We start from the raw sequence: 27754 nt of genomic DNA, 5'->3' as shown, positions 1-27754 counted from the left end.
ACAAGCAATTTCCCCTTTAATCCTCTTTGCAACCTGAGGTGTTTTAACCATCTATTTTATGAAGAGTAATTCAAGTAAAATGCCTGATTATAGAGTTAAGTAAAGGCAGGCCTGGAAAACAATCCATGCGTTTCTAATAACAGAGTGCTGACTTCAAATGTTAGGGTCTGCTGCCTCCTTGAGAGTAGAATTGTTCACGGATACCCATTAGGAGAGGCTATATGCTATAGTGAGTAACAAACAGCCCCGAAGCTTTAGTGGCTTATACTAAAGAATCTTTTTCTTCGTGCCATATATCCACCCTGGTTCTCAAGTGACCAGGATAAAGGAGCAGCCACCATGTAGGTACCTGCTAGGTGTTAGTAGAGATGAACAGAGAGAGTGGTCAGTCTATGGTTCCAGACTCTTGTGTTAGAAGACAGGCTTCACTCCCAGCATCTTTCATTGGTCAAAGCATATCATGGGGCTGCAGTCAAATTCAGGGAGTCAGGGCGGGAACCTGACAAACTTGATGGGCCCCATGAAGGCAACCACATGGTGCCAATCAATCTGAGGAACTCTGCAGGGGTGAAGGAAAAGAGTGGGGATTAGTAGGAATTAACCGCATGACTCAGTCAGAATGGTTCACTTTCTCTTCATCCAGGTGCAATTTGTCCTTGAGCTGCCCTAAGCCATCATGAGCAAGATTCAAAAGAGTGAACTTTGAAAAAAGGAACCACTTCTGAGTGTGACCTTGTTTAAATCCCTGGCTGCCTCAGTTCCCACACTGTGGGTGAGGGTGAAGACACACATATTAAGGGAGTTGATTGGGAAGGGTACAGGACTACAAGCATTCCATGTTCTTTTTTTCTTTTAAATATATATTTTTATTGATTTCAGAGAGGAAGGAAGAGGGAGAGGGAGCTAGAAACATCAATGATGAGAGAGGATCATTGACTGGTTGCCTCCTGCATGCCCCGCTACTGAGGGTTGAACCCACAACCCAGGCATGTACCCTTGGCCAGAACTGAACCTGGGACGCTTCAGTCCACAGGCCAACGCTCTATCCATTGAGCCAAACTGGCTAGGGCACATCCACATCCTTTTACATTAACATCAGTCACTACCCTGCCTCCAAGTCTCTTTGTCATTTGCATTGCCCTGGTGAGCACACCCATTGGGGCTCATGGTGCAAAATGCTGACCTTTAAGTCAATGGCGATCCTATGGTTTCTATTCATTCTGTGCATGAACCTGTGCTAAATGCGGGCCCACCACAGTTTTCTCCACCCCCAATGGAGAGAGCATGGGGTTGCTTCTTCCTCCTGCTCACAGTGCTCCCAGATGGCCATGCACACCCAGTAGATTACCAGGATACTGAAGCTAGGGAGTGATGCTCTCAGCAGCCCCAGGCACCTTCCTCTATTAAGCATAAGCCTTGCTCTCACATGGGCAAGGGAGTGATCTGTTCTTCAGGGACAGGAGTCTCACAGGACTCTCCCAGCCTCTCCAGGGATGTCCAGGTGCTGATTCCTATAGGGGAGTCTTCGACCTAGGAGTTGACCCCTCAGTGTTCTCCTGTATCACCCATAAGCACCTGAAAACATGAATCAGCCTGGATGGAAAGCAGCAGTCAAGGGCAAGCACAGCTATGATCAGTAAGGATGAAGGGGGTGGACACTGTTGACTGTTCTAGATGAGGGAAGAATCAAATCCCCTGCCATTGGGAGCTGACATTCTAGAGGAGGACATCCCAAAAACAATGGGGCAGGATTGCTATGACAGGTGGTAAGAGCTCAGCCAGAAAGCGAAACCAGGGTGGTCACTGGGGCCTCCCTGAGAAAGTCTGGGAAGGGTGGCAAGATCCAGGCCCGGTGCATATGGGGGCATGTTTCCTCAGCCCAGTTGTATTAAAGAGTAAAACATTCACCTATCCCACAAAAGCTTGATAAATAAAACATATCTATAGAAAGAATATTTATCAGAATCATCTGATCTAGTGGAAGCCTGTCTTCTTTCACATAAGAGGCTAATAGAATCAAGACCACAAATTTCAAAATAATCCTACACAATTTGTGTCAGTCATGATCCCCTCATTGCTTTTATGTAAGCACAAAAATACCCAATGGTTTCTGAATAATTTAATGTTTATTTTTTAACTTAGATTAGCATTTGAGTGAAAAATTTAACTCACCGATGTGAGGTGATTCCGAGGGATCCCAACATAGCTTTGAATACTGAGGAGTGTAGATCCCATGTTGCACGAGAAATTGCTTTTCCTAGAGAAACCCCCATTTCTAATGTCTAAAAACACTAAGCAGAAAGCATGAGTAGCCAACTTGCAGTCTATCATTTTTCCCCTCACTCTAGGATGTATTTTTCCCCATTGACTTCTAGAGACAGTGGAACAGTGGGAGAAAGTGAGGGGGGGTCGGGGGGAGGGAGGGAGGAGAGAGAGAGAGAGAGAGAGAGAGAGAGAGAGAGAGAGAGAGAGAGAGAGAGAGACATCGATCATTGTCTACCTCACTTGCTCTGCACTGGGCTTAAAGATAAACCCCCAACAGAGGTCTGGGCCCTGGACCAGGAATGGAAACAGACCATTCGCTCCTTGATCCACAGCCCTAACCACTGAAAGAGCTGTCCAGGTCTTGCAGTCTTTCTTAAAAAGGGGAATCCCCTGGAGACCTCTTGGAGCTGATGTTGGGTTTCTAAAGTTCATTTCTTCAGACAGATGTATTATGTCTAAGGCTCATTATCTCAAATATTATTTCTTCTTTTCCATATCTTGCCCCATTATTGTGGACTTTGGCAAGATATTGTGAAATACTGTGGAAGCTCACCATTGATACCGACTCCCTGTAAACTTCTGTATTTGTTATTTTCCTCTGGAGAACTATCCTGTGGTCAATGTACTAAAGTACATTACAGATACACTTTCAAGCAAATGTGTAAGCCACTGGACTTTTTATCTACCTTCAGTTCTGTAAATTTCCCTCTGAAAGGGCGGCACATCTACCCTTCAGAAGGGAGCCTGGGATGAAGACAAACTGTGAGGCCTCCGGATGAAAAGGTCAAGTCCATCCACAGGCCTATGGCATAGCCATGGCCACACTTTGGGATGCTGGTTGCCCTAACCAGTTACAGTGACTATCTTCAGTTTCCTGGTCAATGAACTTGACTGGATTATAGGCTCCATGGCAGCAGGGGCCATACAGCAGGCAGCCTACCAATGATTATCTCTCATCAGTGATGTATCTTCCTCTCCCTCTCCCTCACCTCTCAGAAACAAAGAAAAAATATGTTTCAACCTATTTTTAGAATCAATTACGTGTAAATCAAAGTTTAAAGAAATGTTTAAAACTTGCCATTTCCCAATTATTTTACTATTTTATTATGAAAGCTATTGAAGGTCTTCGTTGCTACTGCATCAGTATGTTGAAAATTAAATATAATGATTTGCTGTTGAAAATATCACCATATCCATGTTCAGTATCATCATTTTGGCAGTTTGAAACTCACCATGATGAGTATTTCTACCAGGGAAATTAACAAAGGTTATAGACACAGACTTCACTACTGCATTATTGAGTGCTGAGATTTATAAAAGAGTGGTGGAGAATGTTAACAATGCAGGTGGAATCTGTAGGCATATGATACACATGGATTTAAGTAGTACGTAGAATAAAAACTGAGAAAAACAATTTACATTCCAGTATTCAAAACTTACACATCCATATACAAAGAAGTCACTTGAGTTATTGAGGAATGAGTGAAATTCAAAATTATATCTTAGATTGTGGCCTATCCTTATGTTGGTTAAAATAATAAATTTGTTTAAAAATAAGCAAAAAAAAATTGACCTAACATTTTAGCAAAGGAGATAAAGACAATTTAAATACCGTAAATGTATGAAAAATTGTTCAACATCAAAAATTCTCAGGGGAATGGGATTAAAATGAAAGCCAGTTAAAACTATATGCAATTCCTGGCCTACTATTTTAAAAGATTAACCATTCTATATGCTGGCAGGGTTGAAGAAAAACTGGAATTTTTATATACTGTGTGTGGGTGGGAAGACAAAGTGAATGACCACTATAGTTCACAGTTAAAACGTGAACCATTCACCTACACTGCAACAGTTTTATTAGTAAAAATATATCAATAAAGAGAACTGAAAACATATATTTCAAACAGATTTATTTATAATATTCCACACCTAGAAATAACCAATTTTATAGACAGATCAATAGATAAAGTTGTTATCCATAGAAAACAATACTACTCAGGAACAAAACAAATTCAATATTCACATAAGCATGTGTTGAATCTCAAAATATCTGTGTAGCATGAAGAAACCGGTCTGTGGAAAAGAGTACACACCTCATAGTGCCGATAAAAGTATAAAAAATATGAACTATTTTACTATAAAGAAAAATCAATGACTGCATGAAAAGCTAGGAAATTCATAAACAGAGATTATAAAAGGGCAGGAGGAAAATGTAGTGTGTGGAAAATGTAGGTTTAGAGTTGTTGGTATGTAAAATAATAACTAATAAATAATAACACAGGAATAAAATCTGCTCCCACAAATGTGCCTCAGTTGGGTGGGTGTCATCCAGTGCACTGAAATGCCCTGGTTCAATTCCAGGTCACTTCACAGTCCCACCAGGGTCTCCAGTAGAGGGTGTGCAGGAGGGAGCTGATGGACATTTCTTTCTTTCTCTGCCTTTCACTCTTCCTAATATATAATTACAAGTATTTAAAATATATTTTAAAAGAGCAAACTCTGTGGTTTGTGTACTCACAAGTGTTAGTCTACTTTGTCATACCTTGTTTATGAGTGACAGATAAGATTATTTCATATGTGATGGTTTCACAGCTTTATTTCTATGTTAAGGCTCAACAATAGTACACATTAGGAAAGTGCACTTCCTTGGATGTCTGTTCTCATTTCCTGGGAGGAACAGCTTTGTCTCAGTGACAGCAAATATTGACAAGCAGTGAAAGCGATTGCCACCAGAATCAGCAGAAATGCTGACTGGCTACAAAAGTCACATCCTGGGACTGAGTACAGGATTGTCCTTCCTCCAGCCTTGAGTTCTTACAAATTGAGAAATGACTTTGAGGTGAACACCATATAGAGACCAGGGGAATCCATAAAACCATAACGTATTTTCTCTGCCAATGACTTCAGCTACAGGAAAAACTTCTGGAGGTGCTCAGAATGTCTGTACACAAAGTTCACACAAGTCACAGGCTCAGGAACATCACTGCATTTATGTCTAAAGAGACACTTTCCATCTAATTTACTGCAGTCTCTCCCATCTCTATGAATACTGTGTTTCTGTCTCAATAGTTTAACCTCAGAGCCTTACAACAAATGTCAGAAGACTATGAAATTTTGTACTTCATGGCACACAGCTCCTTTGCAGTACATGGGTAGAAGCTCCCCTAAACATTGCTGAGACTTATATAACACATACTGTGAACAGAGAACAGAGTTTATATTGTTTACAGAAGGACAGCAAAGGTCTCCTGTTCTGGGTGACCTTTGACCTCACCAATAACCAAGGTAGTGGGATGCAAATTACAACCACAAAGTAATGCCATCTTTCTTTCAAGGCCTGTGATAACAATGGAAAATAAGCTGGTTTTGGACAGTGATTTTTTGACATCATGCTCTGCCTTCTGAAGCAATGAAGTTTTGATGTCCCCATAATATCTGTTCACACCTACATGGTGACAGATCACAACAGTGCTTTCTAATACTGGCAGGCAGTGAATAGAACCAACACAATTAATGGTACAACAGAAAAAATACCATTTTTACCAAAATATCATAAACCAGAGCCAGCGGTGTTCTGATTGGTGAAACAGAACCTAAGTCAATCATCACAGCATAATGTGAAAAACCACAAACTCTCTCAAATAGGTACCATTTCTTTGCTGAGGATGGGTGTTCTGAAAAAACCCTGGGACAGGCCCATTCCATAATCAGAGACAAAGGATTGAAGATCCTGCCAAGAGTTCAGAATATTCAGAATTTATTTAAGCACAAGAGAGCACGCAGGGCTTGTGACTGGTTCACAATATTCAGGTGAGTCAGGTGGTAGAGGGGAAATCACTTCAGCCACAATCACTCACAGTGGCATCAATCAAATAGTAGACCTGGGCAGGATAGCAGCTCCTTCAAGCCTCACTTGTACCTGAAACTCATGAGGAATCTAGCAAAGTGTATATCCTGATAAAAAGGGATTATATTAAGGTTTCTGTAAGATAGAATCTCCTTCAGTGTTGTTATTCTGAGTAAGAAAAATGAAATATTGCCGAAACCGGTTTGGCTCAGTGGATAGAGCGTCGGCCTGAGGACTGAGGGGGTCCTAGGTTCAATTCCGGTCAAGGGCATGTGCCTGGGCTGCGGGCACATCCCCAGTGGGAGATGTGCAGGAGGCGGCCGATCGATGTTTCTCTCTCATCGATGTTTCTAACTCTCTATCTCTCTCCCTTCCTCTCTGTAAAAAATCAATAAAATATATTTAAAAAAAAAAAAGAAGAAAAATGAAATATTCGCTACACATTTCAGGCTTTTCCCCAGTGTGAAGTCCCAGGTGTCTTTTGAGGGTACATTTTTGACTAAAAGATTTCTCACAACCTGTACACTCATAAGGCTTTTCCTCAGTGTGAACTCGCTTGTGGAAAAGGAAGTGACTATTTTGCCTAAAAGACATCCCACATTCACTACACTTATATGGCTTTTCTCCAATGTGAACTCTATGATGGCGAATAAGGGTAGAGCTATACCTGAAACACTTGCCACAATCTTTACATTCATAAGGCTTTTCTCTCATGTGAACTCGCTGGTGTGTTTTGACATCAGACTTATATCTGAAGGACTTCCCACAATCACTACTGATAGGGCTTTTCTCCAGTGTGAATTCTCTGATGTTTATTGAGGGTGGAATTATGCCTAAAGGACTTCCCACAACCTGTACACATATATGGCTTTTCTCCAGTGTGAATTCTCTGATGTTTAATGAGGTGAGAGCTCTGATTGAAGGACTTCCCACAATCTGTACACTCATATGGCTTTTCTCCAGTGTGAATTCTCTGATGTTGAATGAGGTTAGAGCTCATACTGAAGTACTTCCCACAATCTGTACACTCATATGGCTTTTCTCCTGTGTGAACTCGCTGGTGTTTATTGACATAAGACTTCTGGCTGAAAGTTTTCCCACATTCTGTACACTCATATGGCTTTTCTCCAGTGTGAATTCTCTGATGTTGAATGAGGTTACAGCTCTTACTGAAGGACTTCCCACAAACTGTACACTCATATGGCTTTTCTCCTGTGTGAACTTGCTGGTGTGTATTGACATCAGACTTCTGACTGAAAGTTTTCCCACGTTCTGTACACTCAAACCGCTTTTCTCCAGTGTGAACTCTCATATGTCGAATGAGATTATAGTTTTGTCTAAAAATTTTCCTACATTTGTTACACTCATAAATCCATTCTCCAGAAAATACACCCGGTGATTCAACAACTTTCTGGTTGCGGCTGGCAGCTTTTTCACATTCATGCCCCTGGTGTTGACTTTTTCCTCTGAGGAATTCTTGTGAAACCTCACTGCCACAGTGTGGCTCCTTAGTGTTGAGAGTGGCCTGGTGCTGGAGAAGCTCTGAGGGCGCTTGGATGTCTTCCACAAATTCCCTGCAATTTGAAGAAACCTCTGATATATAGAAACTACACCTGGTCGCAAATGAGGGCCTGTCCATAGTTTCTTTGCAGGACGTCTCTCCACTGGCATCCCTCTGTTGCTGGTGAGGGTTTGCACCAAAACAGAAGTCTGTCACACGTGCCTCAATGAAGAAGCCTTTGTGTTCAAAGTGTGCTGCTTGTAACTCAGTCAGGTGCAAAATATCTTCTAACACTGAGAAACACCGCTTACACATATGGGTCTTCTGGGTTGCTGGAGCTCTTCTGGAGAACCTGACCTGTGACTCTCCTCCTACAGATATACTCTGCTCAGAACAGGCCTCATCATCGTCCTTTTGATGCCAACAACCTGAAAACAGAAAAATGATGAGGAAACGAATGATGACTGTGGTCACAAGGGGAATTGCCTTTACAAAGGTGTGTTGCCCAAGACACCTTGGCTCCATGCAATTTTCTAAACGAAGTGATGTGCAGGAAGCATTCATAAGAGGCATCTTGAAGTTCTGGCACTCTGAAGATCATAAACTGTTCATAGGGCTTGTCTGCAGGTGACGTAGGCAAGCTCTGCAGATTTTTGCTTATGTCTTATTCCAAGAAAAATTCAATAAATGAGTATCTGGTGTTTGAAACATACTTAAGCATGTATGTTCACCTCATAACACATGTGAAGGTCAATGTTGAAGAATACTGCAGAGGCAGCAGTGCACAGGAATAGGTGCTGTAAAAAGGCCACAAAGGTGAACACAGACCCAAGCCAGGAAGACACAGGTGAAAGGACAAGTCAGAAAGTGTAAATTATGTGAAAGGAAAGGTAAAAATGAGGTGTAGGTAGTGGCACCTGCATCTACACACTGATGAAATCATTCTAGTTCCTGGTATAATTTGAGCACAGCCCTTGTGTCATGTATTCCGCTAGTTGCCAGTCATTAGGGCCAGGCCTCTTCTGAGACCATCCTGCATGTTCACCCTGTGGAAAAAAAAGCTAGTGTTCTCCCTCACCACCTTCTCCACAAATACATAAAACCTAAATATCCCAAGTGTTAATGAAAGATGACAAAGGTGACTTGCCATCCCTGGTCCAGAGCAATTCCACTTGCAATAGTATTCAGGGAAGGTACTAGTACAAACAATTGAAGGAGGGTCTTACAAGAAACAGCTGATGGTAAATGTGAGGAAAGACCATCACCTGGCACATGCAATCACCCAGGACCTTTATCTAGAGGAAGGTTGCAGAGGTGGAAGCCATAGACCTAGATATAGTTGGCCTCCCAGGGAGAGAAACAGCAAGTGGGACCCATTAAGCGGTCTGTAAGACTCCTGATGCCCAGGCACATCCTGCACTTTCTGAGGAAAATAGTGTTAAAGAAGGTTGTGGAGTCTGTTCCTCAGGGCTCTCCACACAGCTCAGCACTGATAATTATTAACCTTTGGTCGAGAATACGTTTATATATTTTCAGAAAACAACTCCAAGACCATGTGAATTCCTACAACAACGGATTCCAGAGAGGAACTGACGGGACTGCTCCAGCCACAGAATAGCAGTGGCCCTGTGAGACAACAAGAAGAGAAGCAGTCCAGAAATAAAGATGGTAATGATGTTTTATCATGCCAGCAGTCAGCAGCTGTGCTGCAGGTTGCCCAGGACCAAACCAGAGAGGGTCGGACCTGCATTGCCACCATTTGTCCACCATCCAGAACTGAAATATTACTGCTGACATGTACACAGAAAAAACTGTCAGACACTGAAACATGAACTTCGCCTAAAAAACAAAGAAGGGGGATCTGTTGGGGGCCAGATGTAAGCTGGCAAGGTCCTTGCACCTGAAGGGGCTAGCAAGGCTGGGACCCTTACCCACACAGTTTTCCCAGGCTTGTTTGGATGGCGATTATCAGCAGAATAAGAGAAACCTTAGTGGAATGAGAACAGCCTTTCATGGCTTACCAAGAAGTCTGTAACTATTTACTGAGATATGCTATATTGAGAACTTGTCCTTCTGTTCTGTCCCTCTTAGAGATTGTGTTGTGTATAAATAAGATTGTCTGACTAATAAACTTCGCTTCAGTTCCTCAAGAACTGGAGTCCTCCCGATCCCGCTTTCCTTTCTTTCTTTTCTCATTTCCCACCTCCCTACCTCAGCCCGGCTCAACCTGTCAGGCTGGCCCTGACAAAACTGGCACCCGAACAGAGACTGAGGATTTGGGAAGTGGGGAGTTCCGTCGGGCTTGGAGAGACGACGGTGAGGAACTCCTCCGTAAAGAGTGCACTCATTAAGGTAACAGAGGGGCAATTTGTTGATCATTGGGAGTAAAGCATGGGGCAATTAGAATCTAAAGAAAATGCCCTTTATGGGCAAATGTTAAAGTCTATGCTCAATAGTAAAGGAACTAAGGTTAATGACAAGCAAGTAGAAAAATTTTTAAAATTCATTCAGGAGGTCTGCCCTTGGTTTCCTGAGGAAGGAACTGTTAACTTAGAAACGTGGCAGAAAGTTGGAGAACAAATGCGCAATCATTATAAAGCCCTTGAGCCAAGTAAGACCCCGGTTGATGCAGTTTCCTTATGGAGTTTAATACGGGATTGTTTGGATACCAGGCATGATGGTGTAAGTTGGTGATGTAGTTTCATTTTCTTGCATGTATCTGTCCAATTTTCCCAGCACCATTTATTGAAGAGACTATCTTGGCTCCATTGTATGTTCTTGCCTCCTTTGTCAAATATTAATTGAGCATATTGGTTCGGGCCAATTTCTGGGCTCTCTAATCTATTCCATTGATCTGTGTGCCTATTCTTGTGCCAGTACCAGGCAGTTTTGAGAACAGTGGCTTTGTAATACATCTTGATATCTGGTATTGAGATCCCACCTACTTTGTTCTTTTTCAGGATTGCTGCAGCTATTCGGGGTCTTTTTTTATTCCAGATGAATTTTTGGAGAGTTCGTTCTAGATCTCTGAAGTGTGCTGTTGGTATTTTAATGGGAAGTGTGTTGAATTTATAGATTGCTTTGGGTAGTATGGACATTTTAATGATGTTGATTCTACCAATCCATGAACACGGTATGTTCTTCCATCTGTTTATGTCTTCCTCTATATCTTTTTTCAACGTCCTGTAGTTTTGTGAGTAGAGGTCTTTTACCTCTTAAGTTTATTCCTAGGTAGCTTAATTTTTTTGGTGCGATGGTAAACGGGATTGTTTTTATAATCTCTCTTTCTGAAAGTTCACTATTGGTGTATAGAAATGCCTCCGATTTCTTGGGGTTAATTTTCTATCCTGCTACATTGCCAAATTCATGTATTAAGTCTAGTAGCTGTTTGATGGAGTCTCTAGGGTTTTGTATGTATAATATCATGTCGTCTGCAAATAAGGACAGTTTTACTTCCTCTTTTCCAATTTGGATGCCTTTTATTTCTTCTTCTTGCCTAATTGCAATGGCTAACACTTCCAGTACTATGTTGAACAGGAGTGGTGAGAGGGGGCATCCCTGTCTTGTTCCTGTTCTTAGGGGAAATGGTGTTAGTTTTTTCCGTTGAGTATGATGCTGGCTGTGGGCCTGTCATATATGGCTTTTATTATGTTGAGGTATGATCCTTCTACTCCCACCTTACTGAGAGTTTTTATCAAAAATGGGTGTTGAATTTTGTCAAATGCTTTCTCTGCATCAATTGATATGACCATGTGGTTTTTTTCTTTCAATTTGTTTATGTGATGTATCACGTTTATTGATTTGCGGATATTGTACCAACCTTGCATCCCTGGGATAAATCCAACTTGGTCATGGTGTATGATCTTTCTGATGTACTGCTGGATCCGATTTGCTAAGATTTTGTTGAGGATTTTGGCATCTATGTTCATGAGGGATATTGGCCTGTAATTCTCTTTCATTGTGTTGTCTTTACCTGGTTTTGGTATTAGGGTGATGCTGGCTTCATAGAATGAGCTTGGAAGTGTTCCTTCCTTGTAGTAGAGCTCAGGAAGTATGTCTCAGCGCTGTGGCTGTTGCAATGGTGTGAGGACACTCCACCATGACATGCTTCCTCGGCACACCAGGAAGTAGCAATGCCCGCCTGAACTAACTCCTAGAGCCACATGCATAGTACCCCAGCCTTTCAGCCATTGGTTGCCTATAGCAATGTGTCTCCCTCTGATTGGTCGCCTATAGCAACGTGTCTCTAGCAACGTGTCTCCCTCTGATTAGTCCCCTCATGCTATATATACCCCTGTAGTTCCTCAATTAAACGGATCTGCGTTAATGAACCTGGGCCCTGGGGTCGTGCATGCAGATGCTCTAGCGCGTTGGGGCCCCGTCGTCCTCACCCCCGAGGAATCCCCTGCTTCATCTGGCGCCCGAACGTGGGGCCCCCGGAATGGCTGGATGGGTTAGCGACCCTCTACAGTAAAATGGGAAACTTTCCCCCTTCGGCGAGAGCGCCACAAGCGCGCGCGCTCCACGCCTTACTGCAGAGCAGGCAAGTTAAGGTCTCTGAAAAGGAACTCCAAACTCATTGGGAGTATCTATTACAGTCCAATCTGTGGTTAATCGAGGCCCCCATTTGGGACCCCTCCACTTGGGAGAAGGTCTTGACAAGGATTCGACCCGCTGAGGTCCACGAGGAAAAACCGTTACCCCCTTCTCTGACATTCCGGCCTCGTCGCCTGGAAGCCGTGTCTCCATTCCTCCCTCCACCCTGGGCTCAGCTCCCAAACCGTCATGGTTTTGTTACTGTTGGGGGGATTTGCAAAAGGCACCACCAACCCCTCCATTCCACCGTCAACTGTCAACGGCTGCTACAAAGGGCGCCAACTCCCGCATTCCACCTCGAACTGTCAACGGCTCCCTCAAAGGGCACCCAGTGCCTTCACTGACGCGGGGAAGCATTACTGTGCAGCAATAATAAAGTCCCCTAAAACGTCCACCAACCCCACTTATCTTAGATATACTTATCAAGGCTCAGCACAAGTAGGAGAACTCAGAGCTATAATATACGCCCTTCTCTACTGTCAAAATAGTCCAGTCAATTTATTCTCAGATAGTGCTTACGCAGTGCATACGGCAAAAAATATAGGGTATTCCACCTTAAGAGCTATAGATACCCCGCTAGATCAGAGCCTCCAACTCTTAAAGGACATCCTAGAGAACCGCAAACAGCCCTGGTATATCCAACACTTACGGTCTCATACTGGCCTATCAGGCCAACTTTCCCTAGCAACGTAGAAGCGGACAAGCTAGTTCTTACCCTACAACCCATAGAAGAGGCCAGACTCCTACACACCAAATTTCATATGTCAGCCTCCTCTCTCCATAAGCTCTTCCCCCATCTGCCTCTAGCTCAGTGCAAGCACCTCATACGTGCTTGCCGATCCTGTGGCCCTGAACTACCCCTAGGGCATTTACAACCCAGAGGGGCCAATCCCCGAGGACTACAGCCCAATGCCATATGGCAAGCAGATGTCACACATGTCCCAGCATTTGGCAAATCGAAATATGTCCACACAGTCATAGATACTTGCTCAGGAGCTACGTTTGCCCAGGCCCAAATGGGGGAAAAAGCCAAACATAGCATTGCCACCTTCAAGGCTGCCTTTCCCATCCTTGGATTCCCGTGGGAGGTAAAAACTGACAATGGACCATGCTACACCAGCACTCTATTTCAAGTCTTCTTAAAATCACATGACATCAAGCATACCATGGGCATCCCCTATAACCCCCAGGGACAGGCAATTATTGAAAGACTACACAGGGAACTCAAGGCCCAACTGATTAAAGAAAAAGGGGGAGTGATAGGGAGAAATCCTCATGCACTGCTAACCCAAGCCTTAACTACCCTCAATTATTTTCATGTTAATGAGCATGGATTAACCCCTATGTATAAACATTGGGGAGGACTCCGGGACATACCATCACCTCTTCCTTTGGTCCGGTGGAGAGACCCACTCACTGGAGCCTGGAAAGGCCCCGACCCGCTCTTAACCCAGGGGAGAGGGTTTGCTTGTATTTTTCCAGAAGGCGACAAAAGTCCCGCGTGGATCCCTGCTCGTGACGTCAAACCCTACACCATCAACGATGAGCCGTAGATCACCACCATCGCCCCCCGTGGAGGAAATGGAGGACCTGACCATAGAAGAGAACCAGCCCCGACGGCGGAGACAACCTAGACACCGACGAGCTCACCCCATCACCTGGGGTGACATCAAGGCTTTACAAGACCAAGCCGCGCGCATGGCGCCAGAGGGGAACCCATCGGCAGGAACATTATTCTTATTAATGTGTGCTATCATCACCGCTAATAGCACAGGTGCACACAGATAAGGACTGTGGACTGTGATACCTCACCATGGCCTTCTCATGCCAGTTAGTGTTTCCCAGTTTCCAGTGGCACGTGTCTCTGCTACTCCTTTTACCCGTCTATAAGGCCACCCGTCTATCTCCTTCTGAGTAGTGACAACTCCTTGGCTTTGGCGCTAATTAGAAAGGAAGGGGGAGATGTAGTAGAGCTCAGGAAGTATGTCTCAGCACTGTGGCTGTTGCAATGGTGTGAGCATACTCCACCATGACATGCTTCCTCAGCACACCAGGAAGTAGCAATGCCCGCCTGAATTAATTCCTAGAGCCACATGCATAGTACCCCAGCCTTTCAGCCATTGGTCGCCTATAGCAATGTGTCTCCCTCTGATTGGTCGCCTATAGCAACGTGTCTCCCTCTGATTGGTCCCCTCATGCTATATATACCCCTGTAGTTCCTCAATTAAATGGATCTGCATCAATTAACCTGGTCCCTGGGGTCGTGCATGAAGACGCCCTAGCGCGTTGGGGCCCCGTCGTCCTCACCCCCGAGGGATCCCCTGCTTCACTTCCTCTTGAATTTTTTGTAGTAGTCTGAGGAGGATAGGTTTTAGTTCTTCCTTGAATGTTTGGTAAAACTCCCCTGTGAAGCCGTCTGGTCCGGGGCTTTTGTTTGATGGAAGCTTTTTGATGACTGCTTCAATTTCTTCCATAGTTATTGGCCTATTGAGATTTTTAGATTCTTCCTGATTGAGTTTTGGAATGTTGTATTTTTCTAGGAATTTGTCCATTTCCTCCAGGTTGTCTTGTTTGTTGGAGTAGAGCTGTCCATAGTATTTTTTTTTAAATCATTTGTATTTCTGTGGGGTCTGTTGTTATTTCGCCTCTATCGTTTCTGATTTTGTTTATTTGGGTCCTCTCTCTCTGCTTCTTGGTGAGTCTGGCTAGAGGTTTGTCAATCTTGTTTATCCTTTCAAAGAACCAGCTCTTGGTTTCATTGATTTTCTGTATTGTTTTTTTGGTCTCTATGCCATTTATTTCTGCTCTAATCTTTATTATCTCCTTCCTTCTGCTCACTCTGGGGTTTTCTTGTTGCTCTCTTTCTAAATCTTTGAGATGTTGAGTTAGATGACTTACTACCATTTTTTCTTGTTTTTTTGAGATAGGCCTGTAGCGCTATAAACTTCCCTCTCAGGACTGCTTTCATTGTGTCCCATAGGTTTTGGATTGTTGTGTTTTCATTGTCATTAGTTTCCAGGATGTTTTTAATTTCTTCTTTGATCTCATTGGTAACCCAGTCAATATTTAATAGCATGCTATTCAGCTTCCAAGTGTTTGAGTATTTGGGGTTGTTTTTATTGTAGTTTATTTCAAGTATTATGCCATCGTGGTCTGCGAAAATGCTTTTTATGATTTCAATCTTCTTGAATTTGGGGATACTTTGCTTGTGACCCAATATGTGGTCAATTTTTGAAGATGTCCCATGAGGACCTGAGAAGAACGTATATTCCCTGGCTTTGGGGTGAAGTGTTCTGAAGATGTCTATTAAGTCCATCTGATCTAGTGAGTCATTTAGGATTGCTGTATCTTTGCTGATTGTTTGTCTATAGGACTTATCCAGTGCTGTCAATGGTGTATTAAAGTCCCCTACTATGATTGTATTGTTGTCGATCTCTCCTTTGATGTCTTCCAGGAGTTTTTTTATGAATTTGGGTGCTCCTGCATTGGGTGCATATATGTTTACCAGGGTTATATCTTCTTGTTGTATTGATCCCTTTAGTATTATGAAGTGGCCTTCCTTATCTCTTGTTAAGGCCTTCACTTTGAGGTCTATTTTGTCCAGTATAAGTATTGCTACCCCAGCTTTCTTTTCCTTTCCATTTGCCTGAAAGATATTTTTCCATCCTTTCACTTTCAGTCTGTGTGAGTCCCTTCTAATGAGGTGGGTTTTTTGTAGACAGCAGATGTATGGGTCATGTTTTTTTATCCATTCAGCCACTCGATGTCTTTTGGTTGGAGCATTTAGTCCATTTACGTTTAAAGTTATTATTGAAAGGTACTTGTTTGTAGCCATTTCTTTTTTGAGTGTGTGTGGCTGTTTTCTTTCTGAGCTTTTTATTTCTTCTTTTTATACCAGTCCCTTTAGCATTCCTTGCATTGCTGGCTTGGTGGTGATAAACTCCCTTAGCCTTTTTTTGTCTGTGAAGCTTATTTCCCCTTCAAGTTTGAATGATAGCCTTGCTGGATAGAGTATTCTTGGATTCAGTCCTTTGCTTTGCATCACTTTGTAAATTTCTGTCCATTCTTTTCTGGCCTGATGTGTTTCTGTTGAGAAATCATTTGATAATCTAATGGGAGATCCCTTGTATGTGACTTTCCGTCTCTCTCTTGCGGCCTGTAAGATTTTCTCTTTGTCCTGAACATTTGCCATGGTAATTATGATGTGCCTTGGTGTGGATCTTTTTGGGTTCACCTTGTATGGGACTCTCTGGGCTTGTGTGACTTTTTTCTTCCCCACCTCAGGGAAGTTTTCTGATATTATTTCTTTAAATAGGTTTTCTAATCCTTGTTCATCTTTCTGTTGTTCTGGTACCCCTATTATTCGTATGTTGTTTTGTTTCATGTTGTCCCAAAGCTCCCTTAGGCTCTCCTCCTGTCTTTTAATTTTTTTCTCCAATTGCAGTACATTTTGGGTGTGTTTTGCTTCCTTGTCTTCTAATTCACTAATTCAGTCCTCCGCTTCTCCTACCCTACTGTTGATACTTTCAATGGTGTTTTTTATTGCAGCTATATCACTCTTCATTTCTTTCTGGGTCTTACTTAAGTTGTTGATATTTTCATCTGTTTCTTCTTGCTTCTTGCAGAGGTTGTCGATTTTTCCCTCCATCCGGTTTATGCACTCTAGGTCCCTTATTCTGAATTCTTTTTCTGTCATGTTGCATGCCTCCGTATTACTTAGCTGCTTTTCTGGAGAGTCCTCCTTCTCTTTCCTTTGGGGGTTTCTTTGTCTACCCATGTTTGATCTCACTGACATATCTAGACGTTGAATCGTTCAGTGGCTGCTCCCTCGGTGGCAGTGACTCCTTGGTCTGTGGTTGCTCTTCGGGCGGTTGCGGTAGCAGCTGCTCTTCAGTTGGCAGCAGCTCCTCTGGTGGGTGCTGTTCACAGCTGTGGTGGCTCTTCTGGCAGGTGGGGGCCGGTTTCATGTACAGCTGCTGTTCCTTAGCCGAGGGTGTGGTGCTCAGTAGGCTGCTATTGCTCTGATCTGCTGCATTGATATAAGGGCACAAAATACAACACAACAAGGCCCCACGTAGCAGGCACTAAACACAAATATATTCACAATATTAATAACCCCAAATAAAGGTGACCACCCGAATAAAGAGAATTAGGGGATAAGGAAGAAGGAAGAGATAAAGATAAAAGAGAAAAAAGAAAAGTAGGGATCAAAAAAGGGAGTGCAAAAATGAAATTGGGAAAAAGAAGGGGAAAAATAAAAGTGAGAAAAGAAAAGAAAAAAAAAGAGCGAAAAAAGAATGAAGTGGAAGAGGGGAAGAGACTTTTTATATGAGGAGAATACTCCTATAGAACCGTCACGAATCCCAGCAAATTCCAGCAACAGCTCCCTGTAGATGGATGCAAACTAGAAACAACCAATAATATAATGATGAAAATAGAATGGAGAACACTAATCCCAAAATAGAATAAAGAGAAAATAAAATGGCACTTTAAAAGATGGTAAAATGGTAACAGTAATATTGCTGGTTAAAAATAAGAAGGTAGTAATTAAAAGGGTAAAATCAGGAAAAAGAAGAAAAAAAAAAGAAGAAGAAAAAAAAGGAGAAAAGAAAGAAAAAAAATAGAAAGAAAAAAAGAGAATAAAAATTGGTTTCTTAGTTAAAAGGTGAAAATAGAAAAAAAAAATTGCAGTAGTGAAGGTCCTTCGGTTCTTCTATTCTTCAGTCTGGCTCGCTTTTAGTCCTGCCAGGTATTCAGGAGAGTGTTGAGTTTCCCTGTGATACACTGTTCCTCTGTGTTGTAAACCACAGTCCTTATTTCAAAGCAGGCCTTATTTGTTTCTCAGACTGCCTTATTTTGTGTTTAGCAAAGAGTTGGTTTGTGGCTCAGCCTCTGGGTGGCAGTGTTCTGGGGTTGGCCTCTGAGGCTATACGGCATTGAAAATCCTTCTATAGGCCAGACCCTGTTAACTCCCAGGGACTGATCAGATTATTTTAATCCTTGATCTTGTTCAGGGTGGAATCTGGGTGTGGCTGTGCTCCTTGCCTGGGGGCTGGGGGGAGGAGTCTCACTCTCCGGAGAGAATGGCTGCCCCAGTCCTAGGCTAAGGGGTGTCTCAGCGCTCAATTCGCTGCCACCTCTCCTGGCCCCCCTTCTCTCCTCAGTCTCTCCCCAGATTCCACTCCTCCGCACCCTCTCCCTCTCTTCAGCACAGGTGAGTGTCTGTATCCGAAATGTCCCATGAACAGGATTCGGTGAGAACAAACAAACAAACGCCGGCCGCGGAAACGGGGAAGGCTTAGGTTCTGTAAGTTCCTCTCTTACTGGCACTGTATGGTCAAGTCAGCTCTTCAGGCTGCCCTCTTTAGGCTCAGTCCTCCGTGGTCACAGAACCCAGTTCTCAAATCCCCTGGCAGCGCCAGGAATCCCGCAGATCTCCTTTCCCCCGTCAGGGGCTGTGCCTGTCCCAGGGGACGCGGCTGTCTGCCATGCGGTCTCCCTCCGACCCTCTGGGCTCAGAGGTCTGGCAAACTTTCCTGCCCAAATCCCTGGTTTTTTTTACCTTTCCAGGGGAGTTCTGCCCTTCCTGGCTGCAAACCATCTCACCAGCTGAGCAATTTCGCCAATTCGGGGTGGGTGTTACTAGTTTCAGCTGCTCACTCCATTTGCTCCGGGACACGACCTGGGACGCGTCTGCCTATATCGCCGCCATCTCACCAGCTAAGAGTTTTAAGTTCTAGTTAAATAAATTAGGAGAAATAATATAGTAAAATTTCAACATTTATCTAATTAAAAAAGGAGGATAAATTCTATAATCCCAACCAAAATTTTTTTAAGTACAACGGTCAGTTTTAATTTAATTGATATCTCTTAATAATTATAAAATGAATATAATCTTCAAATCATATATACACATATATATTTAATAGTCTTTCAAGTTAGATTTTATAACTATAACCAAGGGATAACTTTGAGACATTTCATGGGCCCTAAAAGGTTTTCAAAAGTTTATTCTTTCTTCTTAAAGGATTTTTTTAATAAAGCCAATTTAATATACTTAAAATGACATAGAAAGCTTTATCAAATAAAAATTAATAAATATATATTTTAATTTTTTGCCTCTAAGAAAGGGCAAAACAAGTTATTTTATTTAACATTTCTTCAAACACAGCAGTAGAATTTTAAGATATAATTTAAAATAACAAAAGCTCCTCACTACTACATTTTAAATTAGGCTAAAGATAGGCAGCATTTACACCTCGTAAATCAGACATAAAACTTTACGAAATTTACTAACTTTATTAATAACAGTACCTACCATAAGAAGCCAATATATTTATAAGCAATTAAATCCTAGTAAATTCTTCTAAAAAAGTTACTGAAGACTTCCCATAACCCCTCTGTATATACAAATAAACCAAAGGGGAATATTGTTTAAAAATATTATCTTAAATTTAATAAAAAGAAATTTTAAAATTTTGAAGTATCTTCCACTAATATTTATAAGATAATCTAATGATTTGCTGTTAAATACCAAATCTAAAAATAAGTACAATCACCATAAATATTTAATAACTTTAACTTGATATACATAGCCTTACGGCACTATCAATCCACATCCAAGAAGTAACCTGTAGATTACTTAATATAAAAGAAAAACATTTTTTTTTTAAATTAAAGTTCTCCAAGTAGAACCCAGCAGGAGGAGGACAAGCCAGACAACAAACAGCCAGAAGACAACCTAAGGCATAGTAAGGAAGACGCCTGACGCCTGAGATTGTCTTTCTTGCCATGGTAGCAGTAATCATCTATACGGTAATATTACCTAGGGCCAATATAGAAGTATTTCAGACTTATGCTCCTGACCCTTCATAGGTAAGAACCCTTACGTGGGCTGATACCATGCCTAATATAGTATCCAGTAGGAACATAGGTGGGGCAAGGAAGTAGGGGACTAACTACTTGCTCCTGGAAGAGGTACAAAAAATATAACTAAGAGCTTGTCTATACAAAAGGAAATTAACAGCCAGTTTAAAATTGAATTGCCATAGCCTAGAGCAAAGAATATCCTTACATGATATTATTCTTCAAAAGCTCATTAATAATTTTTAATATTTTACAACAGCATATTGTACATTTATCCCAAACTTACAAACTAATTCTTTAAATATTTCACAGCAATATAATTTAAGAACATAAATGGATTTAATCCCTTCCACTGTGTAGGGGACCCCCTGGGAAAGCACTTAAGCATTCTGTATTGACCTCTCTTGACCTTTTTGCCAAGAGGGTCCCTCTTCCAATTGCCCATAGCTGTTACCTAAGCTCTCTATTCATACTGAGTGAGGTTGAAGCCTCATGGTTGCTGGTACCATAGATCTGTCTCTTGCCCAATGGTGTAAGCTGGGCCCTCTCTGGAGAAGAAACCTGGGTTCCCCAAAATATATGATCGATGCCGGGGCCCCGCCAGCAGGCGATGGGATCCAAAGGCAGTTACTGGGCATGGTGGCCACAGGGGCATACGCTACCAAAGAGAAAGAACTAAACCTCACATCACCCTGCTTGGCCCGGGAGGATGGCTGGTTAGTCAATGACGGGTAAGATTCCTCAGGGAGGAAAGACCTAAGACAGGAACAGTCACAGGGGGCCTCGGGGGAGAACTTAGGGGTCAACAAAGGTGGGGAACAGATCCTCAACCCCCAACCATCCAGGGGCTTGAACACTAAGTAAAGCCTTAAAATGTGGTTCCAAATAAAAACATAGCTATCCCTCTGTTGTTAGAAAATTAAGATGGCAACTCTATATAGACATGACCATCTCATTTTTTGAATCATTCTTGCTCCAGTGGCAGCAAATATTGTCAAGAAGTGAAGACTACTGCCATCATAATGTCAAAAAACACACAACCTGGGACTAATTACACGATGATCCTTCCTCTAGCTTTGAGTTCTTGCCTGTTGTGATAACCTTGAAGTGAACACCATAGAGGGGCCCAGAGAATCCCGAAAACCATTGGATTCTTTTCACAACCAATCACTTCAGCTACACAAAGAACAAACAAGCCTCAGGACTGGGTTATTTGTGGATAATGTTCAGAAGAGGCAATTTCCATCCAATATACTGCCATCGCTTCCACTCACTATATGAAAACAGTCTTTGATCTAATATTAGTTGCACTTCACAGTGTTACAACAAATGAAACCAGCCTATGAAATTTCACACATCATGGATCAGGGCTCCTTTGCAGTATGTAAGACATACTACGAACAGAGAATATAATTCATATTGTTCACAGAAGCATAACAAAGGACTCTTCTTCTGGATGATCATTGACCTCATCAATAATACAGGCAGCAGGCTAAAAAATTAGAACCAAAAAGTCATGCAGATTTTTGTTAAAGGGCTTGGTCAGCAATACAAAATAAACCAATAATGGCCAAAGACTAATTTTTCGTTATTATTATGTGCCTTCCAAAGCACAGAAAGTTTAGAAACCCAACTGTTCACCATATCTGTTCACCTCTGAGTGTGACAGATCACAACTATGCTTTCAAATCATTCCAGACAGTGAATATAACCCACACAATTAAAGGTACAAAAGCAAAAAACACTTTTACTAACAGATCATAAAACAGAACAGAGGACAAAAAGCAGTTTGCAGGTTGGTGAATTAGAACCTAAAACAACTCCTCAGAAGATAATGTAAGAACAATGATAGAAGCACAAAAAATGACTCCTCTTCTAAGGGAACACTGACCTCACCAATATTAGAGACACCAGGCTGCAAATTGGAACCACAAAGTTATGCACTTTCTTTCATTGCCTTACTCAGTGGTATAAAATAAGCCATTATTGGACAAAGAGTGATTTTTCTGACATTATTACAGTATATGCTTTCCAAAGCACAGAAAATGTGGGGGACCCCACCATATCTGTTCATCTCGCCATGATGACAGATCACAACTTTTGTATCAAATCATCCAGAGAGTGAAAATAAAAAAAATAAAATAAAGAAAGCTATGAAAGAAAAACATCTTTACTAAAGATCATAAACCAGAACAGAAGACAGTAAACAATTTGCAGGCTGGTGAATTAGAAAGTAAAACAATTCATAAAAACATAATGTGAGACCCATAATGACCCTGAAAGTGGTAGCATTCCTTATCTGAGGATGGGTGCTCTGGACAAATCCTGGGTCAGAAGCATTCCCTAGTCAGAGAGAAAGGAATGAAGATCCTGTCAAGAGCTTGAAGTAATCACAATTTTCTCAAGCACAAGTGAGAACACAGAATACATTTTCCCAGAGCACACAGGGTTTGTGACTGATGCACGCTCTTCAGGTGAGCCAGGTGGTAGAGGTGAAATCTCTTCAGCCACAAATGCTCGCTGTGACATCAATCGGGTAGTAGGTATGGGCATGTTAGCAAGTACAAATGCAGCTCCTTTAAGCCTCACTTGTACCTGAAACTTATGAGGAATATATCAAGGTACATGTTCCATTAAAAGGGGTTTAAATTCAGAAAAACAGGTCCCAAAGAGCTGCCTTCAGTGTTCTTATACTGAGAAAAAGAAAACATTCCTGCACATTTAACACCTCTCTCCAGTGTGATCTCTCAGGTGTCTAATAATGCTAGATTTGTAACTAAAAGACTTTCCAAATTCAGTACACTCAATATGGCTTCTCTCCAGTGTGAACTCTGAGGTGTACAGTGAGCTGAGACCATACACAAAAGGACATCCCACATTCTCTACACATATAGGGCTTTTCTCCAGTGTGAACTCTCTGGTGTTTTTTGAGGTTATACTTATTACTGTAGGATTTTCCACAATCACAGCACTCATATGGCTTGTTGCCACTGTGAGCTCTCAGGTGTCTATTAAGGTTAGATTTCAGGCTAAAAGACTTCCCACATTCAGTACACTCATATAGCTTCTCTCCAGTGTGAACTGTGAGGTGTTCAGTGAGTTGAGCCTTTCGACTAAAGGACTTCCCACATTCTCTACACTCATACAGCTTTTCTCCAGTGCGAATTCTCTTATGTCGAATGAGGTTAAAGATTTGTCTAAAAACTTTCATACATTTGTTACACTCATAAATCAGGTCTCCAGAACAGACACTGTGACACTGAACAACTTTCAGGTTGTGGCTGGCAGCATCTTTACATTCAACCCAATGGTGATGACTTTTTCCATCAAGAAATTCCTGTGAAATCTCACTGCCACAGGGTAGCTCCTCAGTGTTGAGAGTGGCCTGGTGCAGGAGAAGCTCTGAGTTGTATTGCAAGACATCCCCAACCTCCCTGCTGGCTGAAGCCACCGAAGATAAGTAGAAGCTGGACCTGCTCACAAAGGAAGCCCTGTCCATAGCTTCTTTCCAGAGCTCGTCTCCACATTCATTCCTCTGTTGCTCTTGAGAGTTTGCACTGAAACAGAAGTCTCCAACGCGTGCATCACTATAGAAGGCTTTCTGCTCAAAGTATTCTGCATGTGAACCAGTCAGGTGCAAAATAACTTTTAACACAGAGAAACACTGCTTACACAAAGGGATCTTCTGGGTCGCATTAGATTTCTTGAGGGTCTCATTAAGTTTATCGGCGGTTTCTAGAAAATTCTTGAAAAACCTTAAAAGTGTGGTTTTGAACTCTATATCCAGGAGTTTGCTTTCCTCCATTTCTGTCATTTGTGTCCTGTTTCTTTGTCTCTGCATTTTTTTATGCTTCGCTGTGTCAATAGAGGCTTTCTGTGATAGGTGTCCTATAGGGCCCAGTGGCTCAGCCTCCCCAATTACCTGAGGTGGACACTCTTGGTGCACCCCCTTGTAGGCTTTGTGCAAGACTTGCTTTAATGGGGCTTTGGTGCTCACTGAGTCTGCCCACTGAGTGTGTACTTTATGAATCCGAGGAGATGCAATCTGGATGGTCCCACTCTGATCACCGGGCCCACTGGCTCCTGGATCTCCAGGGAGGTGCTAATCTAGCCTCTGCCTGAGGCTACCAGGCAGGAGCCAGCTGTGACGCAATGCAAGCTGCCCTGGGGCCCTGGGCCAGCTGCAGTTTGTTAGGTAATTATCAGATTGCAAAGGGCCAGGTCTTTCATATGCAAAATCCTCCATGCAAGGCATGGGCAGGGCGGGGTCCCAGGGGATCAACAGGGCGGAGCAAGCAATTATGGCTGCTCTCTGTCCTGCCCTCAGAGTCCCTGCTTCTCAGTGTCCTGGCAATCGCTGCAAGCACTCCCGAGAGAAAGCTGCCCTCGAGGTCCGACTGATGCCCGACAGTCCAATTTCTCCCGTATAAGTCTGGGTCCCCAGAGACTCGCCCGGAACTGGAGCTCAGAGCCTGAGACTCCCTCCCGATTGAAAACGACAACCGCGCCCTTAGCCACCAGCCAGCTCCGCGTGCGCCTCTATACCTTAGTAATTTACTTCTGCACCGCACCTCCTCTGAGTCACGGTATGCTTTTCTCTTTCCTTCTAGTTGTAGAATTTCCACTCAGCCAGCCTTCCTGTGGTTCTGGATGATGACCGTTCCATCTTTTAGTTGTATTTTTGAAGTGGTTGTGTGAGGCAGCCATCTCTGGTGTTTACCTATGCCGCCATCTTGGATTCTCCCTCCTCAAACCAATGTTCTTGGGTGCCCAAACTCACCCTGTAAATGGTGAGAGTCTAGATGTCAGAAAATTATGCTCTGAGCAGCCCCAGGCACATTCCCTATTAAGCGTCAGCCTAGCTTACACATGGGCAAGGGATTGACCTGCTCATCAGGGACCAGGAGGACCACCAAACTCTCCCAGCCCTCTCCAGGGGTATCCAGTTACTCATTGCTGGGGGGGTCAGGGGGGGAATCAAGGACCTAGAATTCTTCCCCCACAGTTTTACCCCATATAAACCCATCCACTGATTCCTTTCCAAGGATCCAAGATCTCCCAGATCCTCCCCGAAGGCTTAGAGTACTTCCAAAACAGCACCTCCACATTCTATACCTCCTTTGTGCCACCAGAGTCTTCCTCAATGCCCCACCTTTGCTCAGCCTGGGGTTCTATGACCCCTCACTTCATCCATCCACAAGCCTGACATGGGACCCAAAGGGGTAAAACAGAGGCTTGGAAGAGCAGGTGAAAAAGGGGCTCAGCCTGGGAAGCAAGGAAGATGAACACATTATCCTCTAAATCACCCCTTTGGAGATTGCCTATGCATTTGCCTGTTGTTGGGGTGTACACATACACAATCTCACAGGGAACATATAGACACCATAAGCATGGAAACGCACAGGTACAGAACACTCCCAGGCAAAGATGGGCTCTCAGGTGCAGGGCTTGTGGCCAGGCTCACACAGACCCAGACTACAGACTTGGACATCACTTTGAGAGGAACACACACAAACACAGATAAAAATACACGGGGCCACCAAGACAATGTCACAAGGCACACCAACACACACAGTGGACACACACAGGCACACACAAGAAGAGACATACATGGCAACAGAAGAGTGACACAAAGAGAATAAAAACACATACACATACAATCACGCACACAGAAAGTAGCAGCAAATTCACACATACAACCAATACCAACACATGCAACAGAAACACTCTCTCAAATGCTGAGTCCTACTAATACACTGTTTGAAGGAAACATTAAGAATTAAAGTGTTTCCTGGCCAGGTGGCTCAGTTGGTTGGAGCATCATCTCATAACACCCTACCCCCAAAGAAGATTGTGGATTTGATCCCTAGTCAGAGCATATACAGGAAGCAAGTGATCCATGTTCCCCTCACATCGTTGTTTCCTCTCTCTCTCTCTCTCTCTCTCTCTCTCTCTCTCTCTCTCTTCCTCTCTCTAAAAATCAATAAATATAACCTTGGCTGAAGATTAAAAAAGAAAAGAAACAATTAAGGCATTGAATTTTGAAAAACATAACATTAAATATAGAGCCATCCTCTAAAACAGTTATCCTAATCATTTGAACTCAGTTGATGACTGTCTTCTATTACCTAAGAAGCCAATAGAGTCAATTTGTAAAACACGTATCTATAAGAAAAAACAGCACAATAATTCCAGCAGTTTTATTTATAAAACCCCGAACGTGAACATAAACAAAACCATAGACACATCAAAGGGTAAGTGGATAATCCAAATAATACAATATTTCTTAGCAACAAATAATTAACTATTTACATAAATATCATTGTTGAATCTCAAAATAACTGTGTAGCATGAAGGATGCCAGTATTTCTTAAAGATTATACACCTTATAATGCCTACAAATACTGAAAAATATGAACTAATCTATTTCAAAAGAAGTTATATCAATGCCAGCATGGAGGGCTTGGGAAGCCGAAAGAGCATAAAAGGGTAGGAGGACCTACCTTGTTTGGCTCAGTGGATAGATCGTCAGCCTGCAGACGAAAGGTCCCAGGTTCTATTCCAGTCAAGGGCACATGCCGGGGTTGCAGGCTCGATCCCCAATGGGGGCATGCAGGAGGCAGCCAATCAATGATTCTCTCTCATCATTGATGGTTCTCTCTCTCTCCATCTCCCTTCCTATCTGAAATCAATAAAAAATATATATATTAAAACTAGAGGCCGGGTGCACGACATTCGTGCACTGGGGTGGGACGGGGGGGGGGGTGCGAAGGGTCCCTCAGCTCAGCCTGCGCTCTTTTGCAGTCTGGGATCCCTCAGGGATGTCAGACTGACTGCTTATTCCTGCTCCCCGTCAGCCGGCTTCTGGCTAAGGGGCGTTCCCACTGTGGGAGTGCACTGACCAGCAGGGGGCAGCTCCTGCATTGTACATCTTCCCCCTGGTGGTCAGTGCGTGTAATAGCAATCGGTCATTCAGCCATTCGGTTGATTTGCATATCACCCTAATAGGTTTGGCTCAGTGGATAGAGCGTCAGCCTGCGGACTGAAAGGTCCCAGGTTCAATTCCTGTCAAGGGCATGTACCTTGGTTGTGGGCACATCCCGGGGGGGAGGGAGTGGGGTGGGGGGGCGTGCAGCAGGCTGTTAATCAATGTTTCTCTCTCATCGATGTTTTAACTCTCTATCCCTCTCCCTTCCTCTTTGTAAAAAATCAATAAAATATATTTTTTAATAAAGTGGATCCAAATAAAAACTTAGGTATCCCTCTGTTGTTACAAAATTAAGTTGAGAAGATAGAAGATACCTGAGCTCTGGACCCCTCATGGATGCCACACTGCCTCTTATCAATAGATTGGATGTCAAAAACATAGGTTAGAGGGGGACGTTGGCCATAAAGAGAGTGTGAGTGATTTGATACTGGTCTTCTCAGGAAATTGCTTTGTAGTCCCTTCAATTGTTCCTCTATGACACCAAAAACATGGCATCACGCTTCATCAGCTTGATCCCATTCCCAAGGTGCAGGGGCCATCACTTTTCTCAATCTGCTGCACATAGTTCTTTGAACAGCACCTCTATCACACAGCATCATTCCCAGAGGCACAACTTCATACGTAATGCAAATTTTCCATGGTGCGGATAAATGTAGATGTCTTAGATGTTGAACTTTCTGCCAATTTTTTA

At 42.9% G+C, this 27754-nt stretch overlaps 1 pseudogene; it reads right to left on the bottom strand.

The window, feature by feature from the left end:
- Nucleotides 1-6404: 6404 nt before the first annotated feature.
- Nucleotides 6405-27754, bottom strand: part of LOC132222898 (zinc finger protein 501-like) — a 44630-nt pseudogene continuing 23280 nt past the window's right edge.

This window comes from Myotis daubentonii, chromosome 21 (assembly GCF_963259705.1).
Source record: "Myotis daubentonii chromosome 21, mMyoDau2.1, whole genome shotgun sequence".
In the NCBI taxonomy this organism is placed as follows: Eukaryota; Metazoa; Chordata; class Mammalia; order Chiroptera; family Vespertilionidae; genus Myotis; species Myotis daubentonii.
Note: the sequence above shows the minus strand (reverse complement) of the source record. Positions and strands in the feature narration are given on the sequence as shown.